The sequence below is a fragment of the Dermacentor silvarum genome, chromosome 6 (assembly GCF_013339745.2).
Source record: "Dermacentor silvarum isolate Dsil-2018 chromosome 6, BIME_Dsil_1.4, whole genome shotgun sequence".
Classification (NCBI taxonomy): domain Eukaryota; kingdom Metazoa; phylum Arthropoda; class Arachnida; order Ixodida; family Ixodidae; genus Dermacentor; species Dermacentor silvarum.
Genome location: NC_051159.1, coordinates 159,403,251 through 159,409,198, shown reverse-complemented (window position 1 = coordinate 159,409,198; position 5,948 = coordinate 159,403,251).

Genomic DNA, 5,948 nt, shown 5'->3' with positions numbered 1-5,948 from the left:
AGGCAACCACATTTTTGCTGAGTCATCTTCACTCCGAACTTATATTTTGCAAAGTCAATTTTGGTATTCATCCTTATTTCGCCAACCTCGGACTGTGACACAGCACTTATTTTTGTTGAGTCGTCCTCATTCTGAACCCATATTATGCAGTCATTTTTGCGAGTCATCCTTTATTCACCAAACTCTGACCGTGACTCAGCAGTTTTTTGCTTCGTCATCATCACTCTCAAAGTACAATTTAGTCATTTTTGCGAGTAATCATGTTTTCTTTTTTTTTGTGCAAGTCACCCTTAAAATGATTCACAAGCTTGAACGGTGACTCAGCGCTTATTTGCTGAGTTAGTCTCACTTGGACCCTCACATGTAACATTTTTTTGCAAGTCGCTCCCCGACTATATAACTCCTTGACACACTCTTAATTCACACTTGATTCAGTCTTGATTCACCCTATCACTGCTTGGTTCACATTCATTCACTATGATCTCGGTTTCACTTTCATCATACTTGGTTTGCTGTATTACTCCAAATTTCGCATTTTCATCACTCTTGATTCAACCTATCACGACTTCACTCACCTTCATTCACTCTTAATTCACTCTCGTTTACTCTTCATTATCTTAACTCAATCTACATCATCATTACCCTTCGTTTGACTCCTATCAACCAAATAGACCCCTTTGATTCACCATCAATTCACTCTTAGTTCACCTCATTCACTTCTCCGTATACCAATTTTTTATCATTATCATTACCATCATAACCATACTTACACTCATTACGATAATTAATTCTAGGTTCTTGGCCACTTTCCGGGGTTTTCGACCCATTTTCTGCTTTGTTATGCTAATTATCATAAATCATTTATTGATTATCATAATCATTTATGAATAATTATAATCCTCATGTAATTACCTATGGTTTTATATGTAATGTTATGGGGTTGGTAATTACGCTAAGGAGTTATCAATTTTTTGTACATAATTTTCTGATTTCTGGAACCACTTTTTCAAGGTCACCTCAAAACGAGACATATAAGGCTTTCGCCTTAAAATTACACATTTGATTGTATAATGTTGGCTACATTGGCTTGAAATTGTTGATTATCATTTATAGATACTACTTATTCAAGAAAATGTTTCCACTGAATGGATGAACGAGGCAAAAAGGACTGAAAAAAAGGTTTAGTGTCGCTCATTCAACACCAACATCATATACAATGTGTTTCACTTTAGCCAAATTTTAAAAACGTGCAAATGCCACGTACCTGGGCACCACCAAGGTAATGTTTGCCGTCGCTTAGAGATACTGAATATTTCTTGCATTCCACCTAATTAGATAATTAGTCCTAATTATTTAATCAACTTCTGAATTATTATAGTTAGATGAAGAGTCTCAATGAGAAGATTGTAGAGCAACATGAGAAACTCCCGATACAGCTTTCTGTTGCTCAATACGTGCTGCACAAAAGTGTTTTTCTGAGCGTGAAAGATGCCCGCGAATACACGGAAAACTGCCGCGTGAACTGTCTACAGTGGGGTTATGTGGCGAGGGGGACACAAAGTGAGATGATAATTATCGCTCTTAGCAGTGCAATTAAAAATTGAATAATCAACTTTTGAGTGGCTGCAGTAAGCAGGCACGTTTGTATTGAAAAGTTAGAGGGAGCCATGTTTCCACAGAGTTCCAGTTGGCAGAATTATAGCGTATCCGTACTTTGAGATATATAACTGCGAAGTTTACTTGCCGTTCGCATGATTACGCATGCAAGACAGTGACGACCGGCGCAAACCTCCTCCCTTATCTCGGTATAACAGAAGCTATCATGGTTACAGCCTGCGAGGTTCCGTATTTTGATTGAGGTTCCGACTTTTGCACTTTGCGATTACGCCAGCCAAGAGTGAAAGGAGGGCAGTTATCACTTTTGCCTATGCCTCCTCCCCATAGTCATAAACGCTGAACGCAAAAGGCGCGTCACATAAGGGAGGAGCTGTGCGCTGGTCATGACAATGGCGGCAGATGTGGCACATCCTTTTGACCGATGGCATGGCGAAATAGGAAAGCGTTTAGGAGTTGGCAGCCGACCAACAAACCCTCGTAATGGCTACCTGAACGCATCAAACCTGCTGAGTCGAGACCCTCACTATGCTATGAACGAAAACGGGAACCGAAGGGCCCATTCGGAACGGGTACAAATTCCAACATTTTAAAGCAAAAGCAGATCAATAACAAAAACATTAAAGGTGGTAATCATGTTAATAAATAAATATGGCGTAGAATTCTTACGAAAAAAATTCAAGATGGAAGAAAATATTCACATGCTAGCATCAGCATGTTCGTCTATTTGCAATATTAACATTTGTCAACGTGGGGAAGGATGGGACGACAGCAAAATGCCGCACAGGCGACTAAGCAGAACATACTGTATTTGAATGCATGGGAATTGCGTCCCAGAGTCAAGACGGTTGGACGGAGGCCAACGTTAATGGTACATGTGATGCTTTGACCACATTTTTTTTTAGTCAACTGCGGCGGCAATAATGAAGAGCCAATAATAAGCACAAAATACTCCGAAAAAAATATTTTGCCAAGCGAGGCATAATTTCTATGTTGCACCACAGTACAGCTGGATGAAGATGCTACAGTAGTAATCGCCTTACGATGTCTTTCGCCTGCCATCTGAGAAGCAAGACACAGGCGTACTCGTAGACAACGACTACACAGGGCAATGCTGTCCCCTTATGCCCCCACGCGTCTACACGTTGATCCTCTAACGTGGCTTCATTGCAAAGGGTCATCGCCGACCGCTGACGTCGGCGCCTATAGGCACGCCTCTTTCAAGGGAGGTGTCAGCAGTCCCTCTTCAATGGAGTGGAGGTGTTGGGACTGCAACAGTGGTATAACACTAAGCAAAAGTTGTATAATTGCACCTCGCCCACGAAAGCACGGCCCTGAGTACTCCCCAAGAATTGCATCGCTTGATTCTACAAAACTTACAGTGCTAGATATATGAATATTGTATGCACATGCAGATTGTTCTGTGCCAGCAACATGTTAAATATACTGTTGCCTATAAGAACGAGTACGCTGTATTTACAATGGTCACTTTCATCAAATTAGGAGAAGCACCACGTCAGTGAATATTGTTTACCGGCTACATGAACCAAGGTGATGTTCTTGCCCTAGGGTGGTTTCGCGACCACTTTGTTGTCATAAAATTAACTGTATAGTCCAAATGCGCATTGAGGGCACATGCCTGGGGATCAGTTACATTGCCAAACGATTTGTACGACATGCTCACTGACAGCAAATCATATTTGTGCAGCTAATGTAAATTATGTTCGGACAATCTCTTCCTCCTCTATCCCATCCAATACTTTTAATCTCTGACAGTGCGCATTTTTGCTTCTTTTGAATTTGTGTTAGGTATTGCTCATTTATATATTTTAATGTCCATCGCACAAGTTGCTCGCATGGCGAATAATGCTGAGCATTTTAACCACGTTTCTCGACAAACCACCAGACCCCCCCCCACTATCAGGAGAACTTTCAGTAACCGCACTGCTGCCCCATATATCCCAAGCACCCTGCCAACCGTTTAGCTCCACCTCGCCTCCTAAGCCAGCGAATGACCCGTCAGCACGAACTGCTATCACGCAAAGCAGGCTGAGCCGAGCCGGAGCGAACGGCCTGTCGCAGCCTAGGCGGTGGTCGCGTCATAACGACGGCCGCGCGTGAGGCTCGCCGCACGCAAATATTTGCGTACGAAAATGACGACCCTTCCCTCCCTGCACATTGTATAGCTTAGTGCAGCAAGTATTTCGTTAAGCCGATAGAACGAGGCACTGTTGTCGGCGTTACCAGCGCCCCCTTCGCGTGGTACGTGAACCATAGTGTCTAGCACGCAAGCAGGCTCTGTGAATAACGTTCTTGGCGTCGTTCGCGACAGCTGTTGCTCATAAAGTGCACTGCTCTTTAGGTGATGGTATACGGTTTATTCGTGGTAGGAGGCTCAGACTGTCACATTCGCCAGGTTCTAAAACCGATGCTTTTGTGCCGCCTCTTGCAAGCACGTATACTTTCGATATATGTCGACCGCACTTACTGCAACTGACACGGGCACTGCTATAAAAACGCAGCACTTTTTACATCTGGTAGTAGCAGTTTCACGCTATTGTAGGCATGACTACACACGAAAGACAGTATCAGCACTTCGTAGGCATCGCGAATAAATTAGTTACAAGCCAGAATCGGCAGTCTCTCTTTTCTACTCCTCCAGGATCCCTTCTACAGCCTCTATCCCTCTTTAAAGTACTTTAACAGGGCACGAAACTGCACCGCATCTAATATTCAGTCAGTAGTTCGCGACTTAATGAAAGGATTCTACGTAATAACGGGGAAATGCAGGCAGTTCAATTCCAAACTTACTGAAGTTCATTACCAGCAATGAGAACAGCTCTCAGATATACATTAAATAGTTAACCAGTAAAGTGATTGCCAAACTTAGCTACTGCGATGACTGTAAATAAATCCAAAAGAAGGAAATAAAAGGGGGTAAAAAAAGACAAGAACATTAGACGAGGCCTCGTCTTAGTCATTTACTTAATTAAAATTTCTTTACGAGCCTCATGTGAGGCTCTGCGAATGGGGGTAGTCACAGTAAATACAATATAGGTACAGACTAAAGCATAATATAGGGAGATGTCTGTATGACTGATCATGCATGATCAATATTTCTCCCAGGCCACTACCCTAGGTAACCATTACAGAATGGTTAGCTTTGAACGACGCTAATGACAAACCTACAATGAAAGGTAGCGAGATTAATGGGTTCCCTCACTTTATCACCTTGAGACTTCATTATTCTGCTATTTACACGACAACCGGTGACATGGTAGTGCTAATTGAACCATTCTATACCTGCAAAATAGACGTTTATAATAATGCAAACATGAGTCTCTTCCTAGAAGTTGCGTTGAATACTTTACTTAGAGCTATGACATATGATGTGTGCTTGTCGCAAGGCAATGTTACATTCAATAAGGACCTGCTTTCGTGAGAAATGGTACATGTATGAGAATGTGTAACCAGGCGAAGCGTGCACCTGATAGCGAGGGGCACAAACAAAACGGAAACAGCGCTCTGTTGTAACCTTTTTTCTTCGCCATATCAGCTTCTAGAGAGTCGTATACGCCCATTGGTTAATCACTTCCTGTCTCTAGGCCATCAAAAGAGCCTTCCATGACACTTTGCTTGGGCTGGGTTGCATACAAGTAATCCCCTTGCACGTCACGCATCTCCTGTGCCCACCCATGTGTCACAGCAGTTTAAGGAAATAACACATGCTAGAATTGCTTAGATTCGTTGTGATCACACATTTCGCTTCCTTATTTCTTATTTAATGTGAAAGCATTATATCTTATATACTCCATGAAACGGAAAATCCGCCGAGCGTCTGGCGTTAACATCCAATGGTACAAAACCCAGGTGACCAAGTGATGACGTCACGTTCCTGGCGCGGGACCTGCTGCGGCTCGCACTGCGAAATCTCACGGTGACCAGCCTCGGCGTCGGACGGACACCGATGCCTACACCCAAAAAATTCACTTTGCTGAATTCGAAAATTGAGTTGCCCCACGTTCAAAACCGACCTGGTCCACTCCCAAATTTGAATCGGCCCACTCTCAAAATTGACTTTGCCCAATTCGAGCACAGGACCAACTGAAAATTATCGCGCAGACGAGTCAGAGCGTTTTCGCATTCAATGCACGTAAGGAGACCTAAGTGCCTCGGTAACTTTTTCATCTATAACCACTTTCCGTCGCCGTGTTTTCAAACGTTTAGCCAAATGTTTGTGCACTAATAGAAGACTTACAGACTGCCTGTGATCAGGGCTAAGTGGGTCAGGAATAAAAGCAACTGTTCGCACGTCGGACGCGGAAAACTAAACA